This window comes from Cibotium barometz, chromosome 6 (assembly GCF_041138505.1).
Source record: "Cibotium barometz isolate CiBa-2024 chromosome 6, ASM4113850v1, whole genome shotgun sequence".
In the NCBI taxonomy this organism is placed as follows: domain Eukaryota; kingdom Viridiplantae; phylum Streptophyta; class Polypodiopsida; order Cyatheales; family Cibotiaceae; genus Cibotium; species Cibotium barometz.
This window is the reverse complement of record NC_141051.1, coordinates 40,984,196-40,998,918: the sequence shown is the minus strand read 5'-3', so window position 1 is coordinate 40,998,918 and position 14,723 is coordinate 40,984,196.

The window sequence follows — 14,723 nt, the reverse complement described above, 5'->3', positions numbered from 1 at the left end:
CCCCCGTCCAGACCGGAGGATCACAAGATTGACCTCCTCCCAGGCTCGGAACCCCCGAGCAAGTTTCCGTATCGCCTTTCTAAGGCAATGGAATCGGAGTTGGACCGCCAACTCCAAGAATTGTTGCAAGCTGGCTTCATCCGCCCCAGCGTGTCGCCGTTTGCAGCACCGATCTTATTTGTCAAGAAGAAAGATGGGTCTTCTCGGTTGTGTGTCGATTATCGTGCACTCAACAAGCTGACTATCAAGAGCAGATTCCCGATGCCTCGAATTGACTATATTCTCGAGAGGCTGAATGGAGCTAAGGTGTTCTCTAAATTGGATTTAAAGAGTGGGTACCACCAGGTTCGGATTGTTGAGGGGGACATCCCCAAGACAGCTTTCCGTACAGAACGGGCCCACTATGAATTTGTGGTCATGCCATTTGGTTTGACGAACGCCCCAGCTACATTTAACCGCATGATGATGCGTATTTTCCGGGAGTTGATTGGAGTGTGTGTGTTCATATTTCTGGATGACATACTCATATTTTCAGCTACAGTTGAGCAGCATGACATTGATGTGGAGAAAGTCCTTAGGTTGCTGGAAAGCAACGAGCTCTATGTCAATGAAAAGAAGTCAGAATTTTATCTGTTCCAGGTACATTACTTGGGATATATAATCAGTGCCGAAGGCATTCGACTTGATCCGGCTAAAGTGGCCGAGATTGTTAACTGGGAAGTACCTCAGACTGCTTATGACATTAGATCATTTGTGGGTATATGCCAGGCATATTCCACCCACATTGATAAGTTTTCCGATCTCTCGGCAGACCTCACCGATCTGCTAAAGGGAGTGAAAACAAGGAGGCAAAAGATTCGAATGACTCCACGAGCGTTGGAGGCATTCCAGAACCTCAAGGTGGCTTTGTCAGAAGCGCCTTGTCTAGCCCTTGCCTCATGGGACGAACCATTTCAGGTGATCACCGATGCGAGTAACATCGCAATTGGCGGTGTATTGCAACAGAATGGTCATCCAGTAGCTTACATGTCTCGTAAGTTACTGCCCGCCAAAAAGAATTAGTCAGTCTACGATCGTGAGCTCCTAGCAGTCATTCAGGCCTTGAAACATTGGAAACATTTCCTGTATGGCCGTGACTTCGAGGTCCGCACTGACCATCAGGCATTGCGCTGGATTCAGACAATGCCAAGTGCACAGTGGAGTGATCGACAACACCGCTGGAGTCAGATATTCCAGCAGTTTGGTGGCATGATTGAGTACCTTCCAGGAAAGGCCAATCCAGTGGCCGATGCTTTGAGCAGGAAGGGACAAGTATCTACGATTCAGACCACTAGACTTGACCTTGTTGGTACAGGACTAGAAGACATGAAGCACACGTACGCGGATTCCGAGGAATTCGGTACACAGTGGGAACAGGCATTGGATGCCACAGGACCATGCCATTTTCTGATACGCGATGGTTGGCTTTACTACAAAGGCCGACTGTGTGTCATGAAATCATTCCGGGCAGCTCTTCTCCATGATGCCCATGACGCCATTACAGGTGGTCATAGGGGCATGAATTCGACTCTGGAGAAGTTAGAACGGCAATACTATTGGCCAAAGATGAGGCGTGATGTGTTTACATATGTACAACGCTGTGACATTTGTCAAAAGGTGAAAGCTCCTCGTGGAAAGAAGATAGGGTTGTTACAGCCTTTGCCAATTCCTGAGGGTCCTTTCCAAGACATTTCAATGGACTTTGTCACAAATCTGCCTCCCAGTCCGAGTAAGCGTAATACACAGTGTTTGACTATTGTTGACAGGTTCAGCAAATTTGTGATGCTTATTCCTTGCAGGGCCAATGTGACCGCCGAGGACGTTGCCCAGCTTTTCATTCGGCATTGGTACCCGATTGGTGGGATTCCTAGGACCATAGTGTCAAACCGAGATGCCAAGTTTACCAGTCATTTTTGGAGGGCATTGTTTGATAATTTTGGTACTAAGTTGAATTTTTCCAGTGCATTCCACCCACAGACAGATGGCCAGACAGAGATATACAACCAGTTGGCCTTTGATGTGCTGAAGTGTTATGTCCACGATCAGCAAGGTAAGTGGGAATCGTTTCTGCCTTTAGTTCAAGCTGTTTTGAATGACTCTTTTTCTTCAGCTATTGGCAGGACTCCATATGAGGCAGCGTTTGGAAGACCTTTCCAGTCGTTGTTAACCAGGACGTCGTCTTCAGTACCAGAGGCGAACAGAGTGACGGAGTCTTACCAGGAGATCCTAGAGTCCGTCAAAGACAGATTGGCTAAAGCGCAAGAGGCCTACACTCGACAGGCCAATAAAGACCGAAGGGACATGAAGTTTTCGGAAGGAGATTGGGTATATCTTCGGATTATGAAGCAAAGATTGAAGCAGGTGGGCAAGCGATGCCCAAAGTTGTCTTTCAGGAGCTTCGGACCATTCCCCATCCGGAAAAAGATTAATGAGGTGTCTATGCAGTTAAAGCTACCTCCGAGTTGGACTATGCACGATGTATTTCATGTCAGTTGGTTAAAGCCATATGCAGGTCCACCCCCTTCAGAGGTCAAAGACGAAGCGGAACCAGACATTATAGATGAAGCAGAGGTAATGGTTCCAGAACAGATCCTTCTGCACCGTTTCAAGCATGGCTCAGGCCGAAGACTACGACAGTTCCTCACGAAGTTTCAAGACCGAGGAACTCATGAAGCGGTATGGCTCGACAAGGAATTCTTCGAAGACTATCCGGCTTTATTGACGGATTATTTGGAGGCTATGCAGCTTCCGTCAAGTTAAGCAGAAGGGGATGTCACGTGCATCCCGCACTTGGATGCCACGTGGACATTCTGTACAGAAGGTGCAGGACCTGGGATGGTGAACTGGTCCCATGTGAGCCCAGTCCGGGACGAGTCAGCCAGGGATCCATCTCAGTCGTCCGAGGTCAGGTGTGCATTGTCCTGCACATGAGTCCAAGGTCAGGTGTGCATTGTCCTGCACATGAAGCAGTGCCAGTCCGCGCTGTGAGTCTCCCTCTGGAATGATGTCAGATGTGCTGAGTATCTGGTTTGCAACTGGATGCCAGACATCTGTAGGCATGTAGTTTGCATGTAGAGATGGGGCCAGCCCATAGGGCTACCCCAGTGTAGGTATTTGCATGTGCATACTTAGATGGGCATGGGGGAGGTGTAGAACCACCCCCAAGGGGCCAGGAGGGCCCAAGACTTTGCCCACCAGCCAAGGCAAGGGCTGGAGGGGCAGTCGGCCAGCTCCAGAGCCTCTGGACAGGCAGCCGACAGAGGGTTTAAGCCCTAGACAGTAGGCAGCCAGGTGTAGGGGCAGTCCCCACACCTATGCGTTGAATGCCCAGCAGCCAGGGTGCTGTCCCAGGGTCATGTGCAGGCTGGACAGGGGCTAAACCAGTGAGAAAACACTTTATTAAAGTGTGAACTCATTTATTTATTATATCTCAGTCGTGGGACTTCATAAAACCAGCCGACTGGATGCTATGAAGGGTATCAAAGCCCAGCCCATAATCCCATTATCTCATCTCACAATTCACCAAGAGCTTCAAGCATTCAAGGGCCAGGACAGCCAAGGGTTTTGCTAAAGCTAAGGGGTGAAGGACTGAAGGTCAAGGGCAGGTTTTCCAGCCAAGAAAAGGTCAAGTACTTTGTATTTGTTTCAGATTTACATCATTCTAATAAAGCAAATACACCATCCGTGGTGGGGGCCCTACAGAGGGTAATTGGGACCCAATACTGTGTCCTCTCCATCTCCCCCTTCTCTCTCTATTTTTTGCACATCGTCTTTCCGTTTTGTGCGTCAATTCCGTCGCGAAAAGAGTGCTGTTTTCTGAGTTTTGAAGTATCGATCCTTCTCCGAAGCTTCCGCATATTACAGCTTTGATGCGACTTTTTTGGAAGAATGTTATGAAGGTGGATGATGGATTGAAGCAGTTTCCTTTTGATCCAGGTGGCTGAGTTTTTCGACAGCGATTTGGAGTTTTGTACATAAGGTTTTACATATTGTGCGATGAGTGTAGATGCTTTTTGCTGCTGAGCATGAATGCTCTAGCAGATGGGGGGGTTGGCAAAGTATGTCAGGTGTTTTTCTGAAAGATGTTTTGGGCTCGTGTATATATGGATGCATGGCGTGTGTGAAGGTTTTGCTTTGGAGGGTGTCGCCAGGTGTACAGGGTGGACGGCATTTGATTCGGGCTTGTTGCAGGCCTGTTCGAAACAGGGTTCGATGCAGGTGGTTTCAGCTGTTCGGTCTTCTTGAAGTGTGTGGGAATCCTAGAAATACAATGGCACTCGTAAGCTGTATTGAATGTGTATGGAAGCATGGGCATTTAAGGTTAAAGGGCCGATATTGCCTTGGACATTGGTGTGAAAGCAATATGTGTGGCGTCCTAGAAATACAATGGCACTCGTAAGCTGTATTGAATGTGTATGGAAGCATGGGCATTTAAGGTCTCCCGCACACAAACCCATTCACGTGCATATTTCAACATATAGAAGGGGAGTGTTCAATGTGACATGGCTCATCCTTCTCCTCTTTAGGTTCACTTGTGTGGAGTCTTATATTCCCATTCATCTAGTCAAATAAATATCTCCAAAGTTGAGAATTTCCTTGTAAAAGAGAACTTATCGGGATGAATCCGACTTTTGAGGATAAGAAGGATGTGTGGTCTGCTATGTTCCATGCTAGCGATATTGGTTTGTACTCACTCAAGATGGGCTCGGACCTATTAACATGTAAGGGATACACATTGAGTCTTTCCTAGGAGGTGGTGCCTACTATGAAGGGGAGGATATGAAGTTGGAGAGAATATTATGGTGACTACGATAACTACGGAAGGTGGTGACTATGATGTAGCTATGATGACCCATGGAAAGCTTACTTTCCTCCCACTAAGTCCTCTTTCACTGCATTGGTAATGCACATTTTTTTGTTAGAGTCAAATGTAACTTTTGGATGTGGGTATGTGAGCCCATCCCTGATCGCATCCTAACTCCATTGTCACATCAAAATGCTTCCTTTGCTAAGTGGTAAAGGTAAAGCTTCCTTCGCCTAGATGGAAGAGAGAGGTGTTTTTGCCCCTTTGGCAAGCAATAATGGATCTTGCATTCCATGCAAGAGCATTACTATTATGCATAGAGCCTGATTTTCCATTTTCCACTGTCGTTTTGAAGTGTAAAATGTACACTTTAACAAAACACACACACACACACACACACACACACACACACACACACATCATATATGTCATTTACAACATACCACACTAAGCAGACGAGCATGGTTTGAACTTGAGACATTATGCTAGGTTACCAAACACCCTATCCAATGAATCTATTTCTTACTGGTTCTTTTCCACAATTCATAGAATAGAAGTTGATTTTCTTGGTGTTCATGCTAGACTTTACAAAATTTTTGTTACTCAAATCTATCCATGGTGTAGATTGCATTAATAGATATAAAAGAATCTCCCAATAGTTATTAGAGCTTGACCTTTCAAAGTCCATTCACAATCTCAAATAGAGTTTCAACTTGAGTTTGAGCCTCGTGGTGAGTATTGAAATATATGATGTACAAGTGATCAAGGGTAAGAGAAAGAGGTCATATAGGTGTGAGCACACCCCAAATAAAGTGGGTATGTGGGTAGAAAAGGGGTCTAGGGTGTGCCAACCCTAGCCCTTGGTGGACCCTATATAAAAGGTAGGAGGCCTTTGTAACACAAGTAACACAACACTTGAAGGTGAAGGTTAAGCCAACTTTGGAGTGGCTCGAATAGAAGGTAATATAGAAGCTTTCTATACATCTTGTGTTCTTTCTCTCTCTCATATATGTTGCTCTATCTTACCATCAACTATTCCTTCCGTTGTGCATACTCCCCATAATTTTTACATGGTATCAGAGCTTTGCAAAGGCTAAGTTCCTCTTCAATCCCCTTTTCCGTCTCTCTCACTATCATAAGCCATTCGCATCCTCATAAAGAAGGACGGTGGTAGAAGAAGGTGAGAAGCAAAAAGGTGTCAAGAATTAAAGCAACAAAAGAGCTTCATCAAGAGGAGATTCCATCATCATATCAAGTTCTTGCAGCTTGGAAGAAGAAGAAGAAGACGATCCTCATCATTGACAAGAAGAAGAAGAAGAAGAGGATAAAGAACAAGAAAAACACAAATTTTCATCGAAAAATTCTGTCCTTTTTCTTGGTCGATGATCTCTTCGAAGCTTTGGAGCCATGAAGAAGAGGTAGGAGAGTTTCTATTCGAACTTTTGAGGCTTCTAAGTGCATTCTCCTTGTTATGAAAGGAGGCGAGAAGTTGGTCGTTAAAAAAAATGCTGCATAAAAAGAAAACGCAGCCAGCGTCCATCTCCTCGTTTTTCCATCCGCCCGTCACTGCGCCATTGCCGTCCATCCACTCTACCATCTAGCAACGTTTTCCTTGCTGTTAGGTTTGGTGCTGTTTTCATCACAGTCCATGGAGGGATTGGTGCGCCTCTGTTATAACATCTTGGCAAGCAGCACCTATGCCAACAGAACACCCAACATCACCGGCCTAAACAAAAGAGCATCATTGCATCAATTGTTAAAAACCATTCTAAGGAGGATCAAACACTAGCTCCATTGCATAGTTGAATAGAAATGAAGAAGATGAAGTTAAGCTACTAATCAAGAAGTAATTAGCATAATGATGAGCATAATGACAACATAAGTGAGGGGCAATAAAATGTGTTGATTTCAATAGATGAGAGCCTCTTTATATAGGCTGAAGTACATGAGGATTAAGCTCAAGATTAGGTGTTAATCATCATCTAAATCATCTCCACCTTCCCTCCTAGATTCAAGCACCTAAAAGTGACCACCAACCCTAGAATCTTGCTAATCACACCAATGCTACCTAATCAAGGGATCACGACCCCTTTGGCTGATGTTGAGCTCCTAAATGACTCTTTTACATCATGGTAAGATTGCATAATAACCTTTGTATCCATTTGCCCATAATCTATGACTTTAGTGCATAGTGCTAGTTACAAGGTATGTGCCCTACACATCATTTTAGTGAAGGTGTTTGCCATATTTTTTAACATCCCTCCTCAAACACTGAATCCACTCAATGATGCAGTTGGTCATGCTGACTCTCATGAGCCTAATTAACCACCCAATGCTCAGTGATAGCATGCATGAGCGTGGTCTGACTAGCAATGCCATACATAGGTTATGCCAATGTGAACTCAGAGGCTTTAGTCATGCATACAAAAGAGGTATGGGACGACTTTAGAAGAGTGTGACAAGACATGGCTACATGTATGAGTGAAGAGGACACCCATGTGTATAGGGCATGCCCTTGCTTTTAGCACTTTAGAATAAATGATTTGATCTAATCATAGATAGGGCCTCATGATGGTGGCCCTTGTCTTCATCTTTTTCTTCTTCTTGGTCTTCTTCCTGCTGCACTTCTTCCATGATGTAGACTCGTTGCATCTTCTTCTTAGCAAAACAATTCTTCTCTACATGGCCAGGTTTGTGACAAAAGTCACAAATGAGATTGTTGTTGTTGTAGCCCTTGTTGTAGTTGCCTTTGTTCTTGCCATACCTACTAGATCCTGCATAATAAGCATTTTCAGTAGACAAGGTTGATGACGATGGAGACTCCATTTGCTTGGTCTTTAGTTTTCTCTCCTCCTCAAGAAGAGATGCTTCAATGTCCACAAGCTTTGATATTGGCATATTGGTCAAGGTTGTGACCACATGGTCATATTCTTCAGGTAAAGATTTAAGTAATACACCAATGGAGACATCTTCATCCATCTTAAGACCTATTCCTGCAAGTTGTGTTAATAGGCCTTTCATGTAGTTCAAATGTGAGGCTAGGGATGTGCCAGACTTCATTTCTAGCTTAAAAAATTCAATGAGTAAACCAAACTTTGAACTTTTAGATCGAGCCCCAAATAGAGTTGTGAGTTGGTCCCAAACTTCCTTGGAAGTTTCGCATCCATCCACATGATGAATGTAAGTGTCATCAAGCTCCAATGTGATGATGGCACGAGCTTTGTCATCTCTTACTTCCCAACAAGGAACATCAGCAAGAGTCCTTGGCTTCTTCTCATTCCCATTTACTATGTTGAAGAGCCCCTTCTTCATGAGCATTAACTTGATGCGGGTTTGCCATGTGTGAAAACCATGACCTTTAAAGCGCATTGATGGAGAATCCTTGGTAGCCATTATGATATGGAATGAAGGGGATCTTACCTCTGATGATTGAGGCAGTGTCTACCCTTTTACAAGAGAGATTAAGACCAAAGAATAGTGCTAAATCAAGTTATTTAGCATATGCTTTCCAAAAGATAAAACCAGAAAATATATTGATTTGTGGGAAGCAAGGGAGACACCTAATCAAGGGGCAAATTAAGTGTGAAGTAATAAGGGGATGTAGCAAGTCCCTAACAACATGTATGAACCACTTATTGCACCAAATGATAAGGATTATGATAGATTAATCATTGATTAGTGGAGTTGAATATTCTGCTCACTATGCAGAGAAATGAGCTCACTTGGAGTCAATATTTGAAGGAGTTGCACAAAGAATAAGCTAAAAATCTTCAAGGGCATTGAATATCAGTATGTCTAGATGATTTTAGAGCCCACAAACACTTGCTTAAGCAACTTAATCAATGAGTAATCTCAAATTTACCAAGTACCTTTTCTAGCTATGGCAGTTCTGGATAGCACCCTGGTTTTTTGCTTGGTGTGTGAAGCACACTCAATCATTTGCAAAACCCTCCTAGGAGGAGTAAGTTTAGGTTCCAATGAAGCCACACCTAAGAGGAATTAGACCAATTTGATGTGTGTGAGCTGCAACAATACTTTTGGTGGTCGCCTATCAAGAACGTGCCTGTTTTGGGGAAAACGAAGTTGCCGGCGACGTGGAGCTATGACTGGTGCAATTGAGGTGCCATGCCCCTTAGCAATATTGCTGGTGAAGTGCCCACAAAAAGGATTTTGGCAACGGTTACGTGGTTTGTGAGCACCAAGGCCTCCACTCAGCTGCTATTCTAGATCCTATTTTCTAGGAAACCCATAAAAGCTAATGAAACCCTAATTTTCACTAATCTCTTGCTAAGCAAATAAGATGGGGCTTGATTCTAAATGCATGGGCTAGTCCTAGCTCTGATACCATGTTAAAAACCATTCTAAGGAGGATCAAACACTAGCTCCATTGCATAGTTGAATAGAAATGAAGAAGATGAAGTTAAGCTACTAATCAAGAAGTAATTAGCATAATGATGAGCATAATGACAACATAAGTGAGGGGCAATAAAATGTGTTGATTTCAATAGATGAGAGCCTCTTTATATAGGCTGAAGTACATGAGGATTAAGCTCAAGATTAGGTGTTAATCATCATCTAAATCATCTCCACCTTCCCTCCTAGATTCAAGCACCTAAAAGTGACCACCAACCCTAGAATCTTGCTAATCACACCAATGCTACCTAATCAAGGGATCACGACCCCTTTGGCTGATGTTGAGCTCCTAAATGACTCTTTTACATCATGGTAAGATTGCATAATAACCTTTGTATCCATTTGCCCATAATCTATGACTTTAGTGCATAGTGCTAGTTACAAGGTATGTGCCCTACACATCATTTTAGTGAAGGTGTTTGCCATATTTTTTAACATCAATGACGCAGCCGCATCATCGTTGCTTGTCGGCATCGCAAATGTTGACTATAGTAGCGTCCGACAACAAACAACCTGCAGCAGTGGAAGCCAAATCTCATGTGCTTTAGTAGCAGTCTGGTAGCGACATTTCATCAACAGCAACTCACGTTGCGCAGACCTATAGATCAAGTGTTTGGCGTTTGTTTCAGAAGAAAGAAAAATGATTATTAAAAAAAAACTCTCTTTTTTGCCTTTTAAATGGAGGAGTTAGACACTCCCCTTGTTTATTGCAAGTGGTAAGACCTCTCCTACCCCTCTCAATCATGTCAAAGGAGATTGGAGTCTCGATTGAGAAGTTTGATGGGGCGAGGGTTTTCATACTTGGAAAGTTCAAGTAAGATATATACTAAAGGTTAAAGCAAAGGGTGGATCTACATCTACATTGAAAACTCAAGCCTTTGTAATAAAACATGGTACGCCCAAATCTGACTTGAAATGTATCTTTTGCAAGAAGATGGTTACATCAAAGCGAAGGAGCAACAAGGGTGGTACGTGAAGCCACTATGAAAGAGATGGTACCAAAGATGTTACTAGGGTTTAGGGGAATTTTGGAAGTTCCTCACATTATAAGCAACTCTTCTAGTTGAGGAGTGAAGCATGTTTACTAGAATTAGGAGTGAACCACATTTCTCTACAACTCATCACTTTTGTAAAAGCCTAATTTATAAAGTCTACCTACCTTGTCATCTATCCTATGGTTGAGCCTGGGAGTCATTTTGTTCTTGTATGTCTAATGCTCACCTTGCTCCATGTTTGGCATTGTCCTATGGTGGCATTGAGAGGGGGTGTTGAAATATATGATGTACAAGTGATCAAGGGTGAGAGAAAGCGATCCTATGTGAGGTCGAGAAACCAACACGAGACCCATGGGGCTTTGGGGGTATACTTGACTGCGCCGAATATCATGCATCTATATGGGGAGGAAGTGTAAGGAGAGGCAAAACATGGACCCATATCTAGGCACACTAGAATGCACTCATGCACATCGGGTAGGCACGTTAGGCCTCTCGGGTTGCCGTGGGGGTTACAAGGTGCCGCGTGCCCTAGGGGATGCCCTCCCCACCTTGACGGCGATCGTGTCGAAACAGAAATGGAATCGACGGAAGGAAAAACGGTGGAAACGGCGAAGCCACCGGGACAGCAAGCTGTGTCGAGCCGACGGGGCGATGAGGCCGGGCCGGTTGGATCATGGATTTGAGATTGATGGAATGACCTGAGACCACAAGGCCATGGAGTCGGCTGGGGATACATGAGATGGGTGTGAACCCGAGAAGGTTATATCGCGCTATGACGCGCTCAACAAGACCAATGGAGACAAGATATATCGTATATTGGCATGATGGGACGCATTGCGGCCCGATGTATGGGACCCCGATCCTGGGGCTTGTGACACTTCGTATTAGAGTAGAGATCATTGGGAAGCCCACACGGGGGTGTGTGATGCCAGGACAGCAAGAAATCTAGGAAAATCATAAAAACGATAATTTGAGCAAGACTATATGAGAGCCGGCGGCACAAAAGTAACCGACAACAAAAAAACACATTTTTGAGCATCAAGATGATAGAATTTGCCCATAATTACATATACCTATCACGAGCTTGTGGACGCGAGGTACAAGATGGCATACTTGGTTGGGACCGCCGGGGACTCGGGCTACAAATATGGAAGCTTGAATAACAAGGCAGCTCCGGACGGAGGCCCAAAAGATGGAATTTGGGGACATGTAATATATGAAAAGTGATCAATTTTTCTAGTAGAATGCAATTATGCAGTCTATTTTGTGAAAATCCATAGTTGACCAGTGAGCTATTTGGCATGTGGAATGATTGATTTGGATACAAGGAAAGGTATGAGGGTGCAAGTCCAATTGAGTTGTTGGCAAGGGCCATTTTTCTAATAGAGGCCCATATCATTCATATGAGGAGAATCAGAGAGACATGAAACTCGGTCCCGGAGGGGTTGACATCACTTCGAGTCAGAAGAGCAACAGGCTTGGTACCTCGCATGAGATAACCACCATGGAAGGTAAAGCTTTGAAGAAAACAGCAAAGGCAGGCAATCCAGATATAGTGGACGTTTCGGACCAGCAGCACTTGACTTCGTGGTTGCAGGCTACTGGAAGAAATGCCACAACAAGATCATTTAGCAGGGGAATTAAGACAAACATGTGGACCTAGCCAAATGGTGTGACTTGGAAGGCATATATTTTGAATATACATATTGATATGAGAAAATGGGTATGTTGAATTTTGAATGCATGAACAAATGGGAATTGAGCAAAAATCAGCGTGTGGAATAGATGGCAATACATGTGCCAAGAAGAAACGGTATGGGAAACTGAATCAACTTGAATCAAGTCATTGCCGAAATAAAGAGCTATGAAGCTACAAGGATGCAGATGAATTAGGTTGAAAGTCACATGATGCAAGATCGAAGGACCCTTTGAAGGAGAAGGCTTGTGGTTGTGAAGCTGAAGACTAGCATGAGGTAAGTATAAAGAACCACGATTGGAGAAGGCTTGTTCTTGTGCACACGCATGGATGAAGTTTGCATGTCACTATTGACACCAACATACTGTAGTGTGAGGGGTGCGGAAGGTACTCCTCTTGGAAGAAACGACGTGTGAATGGAACCTACAAGGTCAATCAAAGGTGGAATCATGAAGCATATGCACATAGATATCAATGAAGCAACAAAGGGCTCATGCATGCATTAAAGTGACCGGTTATGGGGCTGGAAGCTAATTTTTTGAAGATTGATGGAGTGGGTATGGGACCGTTGTGTCGGCATGGTACTCATATATATATCACATGACATAGAAGAGTAAATAAGGCAAAGCCACCAAGCCAAATCATTTGGGAATATACATCTCTCTCTCTCTCTCTCTCTCTCTCTCTCTCTCTCTATATATATATATATATATATATATATATATATATATATATATATATATATATATATACAATCCCGCTTGATATATATATATATATCAAGCGGGATTGTATCTACTAAGCAGCAAGGTGTACGGTAAGGCCACCATGAGCCTTATGGCAATAAAGCCACCTCATTTTGTTTTAGAGATCATACATATATATATTTGCAAAAGGTATCAGTTGAACATGAAAGTCAATGAAGCCGCGCACAAGGTTATGAAAATTATATGCAAGGGGCTTGAACCCCCATATCAATTAAGATCATATGCAAGGGGCGTGAACCCCCATATCAGTTAAGATCATATGCAAGGGGCTTGAACCCCCATATCATATGCAAGGGGCTTGAACCCCCATATCAGGTGGAGAAGTTATGAAAGGGGCTTGAACTCCCTATCAAGTATCAACTGAAGGCAGCATCCAAGGGGCTTGAACCCCCATATCAGGTGGAGAATTTATGAAAGGGTCTTGAACCCCTTGTCAACTGAAGGCAACATCCAAGGGGCTTGAACCCCCATATTAGGTGGAGAACTTATGAAAGGGACTTGAACCCCCTGTCAGCTGAAGGTAGCATCCAATCCATATGAAATATGCAATCCGACGGAAATGTGATGGAACCCGATGGAAGAGTTAGAGTGGGGCAACTTGAAACTCCTGCTACATCATATTGTGGGTCGACAAGAGGTTGGCAATCGGGCAAGTAAAGCTGGCAGGTTCAAATAGAGTTGGTGGAAGCTACTGGGAAGCAGAAGACATTCTTACAATTGGTATGCGGGTGAGGGGGGTAAGACCAAAGAGGACACCAATAACCCTATCATCTATATCACCATGTGAGTCGACAGAAGGTCAGTAGTTGGGGGCAACTAAAGCTGGCCAAAGCAGATATCATCATTTGGGTGAGGGTAAGTCCAATCATGGCACCAACAATCCCCTTTTATCATATCATCATTTGGGTGAGGGTGAGTCTAATCATGGCACCAATATCCCCTATCCATATATCATATCAAAGAAGGACCCAACATAGTGATCATATTAGCATGGCCGTGCAACCAATATCGCACAAGAAGGTCACAAAATAAGAACTACAATCCATGGACTCTTAGGTGTCTCAAACACTTTGGGGTCCATGCCGGCCCAAACTGGAGAAATCTAGGGAGGGCGAACAGATTTTGGAATGCAACGAGCTACATGAGGTCAAGCTAGGACCATGAAGGCACATATGTAGACAAAGGCAAACTTGAACGATGGAAAGAGCCAGGAATGCAGGTGGCAATGTACTTATGGTTGGATGATGGTAGCAAGGAGGCAATTGCTTTCATCGAAGTCAGATGGTGAAACTTCGGCCAGGTGTAGTTAAAGATGAAAACTGCATGTGCATAAGGTGGCAATTGTCCTATGTATACAGGTGAATGCTTAGTGGCAGAGTGTTCACTGGATTCCAAGGCAACACTTGGTTTTTGTTGGTAGCATCTATACTTAGCTACTCAAAGGGCAAACAAGTACTCAAAGGCTCGAAGACACTGACTCAAACAAGTGACTTGGGAGGATTAGCCTAAAGTGGGCATGTGGGTGGAAAAGGGATCTAGGGTTGGCCCAAACCTAGCCCTTGGTGGACCCTTTATAAAGGACATGAGGCCTCACTTTTTGTAACACAAGTAACACAACAATTGAAGGTGAAGGTTAAGCCAACTTTGGAGTGGCTGAAATAGAAGGTAATATAGAAGCTTTCTATACATCTTGTGTTTTTCTCTCTCTCATATATGTTGCTCTATCAAAGTATGCATCAAAGAGTGTGCACCACTCCAAAGTATGCATCGAGTCTTTACATGTTTTATGTGAAGGTTTTATAGCCTACTTATAATTAGGCTTGATTTTAAGTATACATACTTGTGATTATCTAATATCGTAAGTACTTACTTGTTTTATGTGAAGGCATTATAGTTTAGGCTTGATTTTTGTTGGATGTTTTACCAACCATTTCTCAATGGTTTTTAGTAGACAAATTAAATTTCATATGCACATCACAAAATACACTATCTTTTTTTCCCAAAAATCA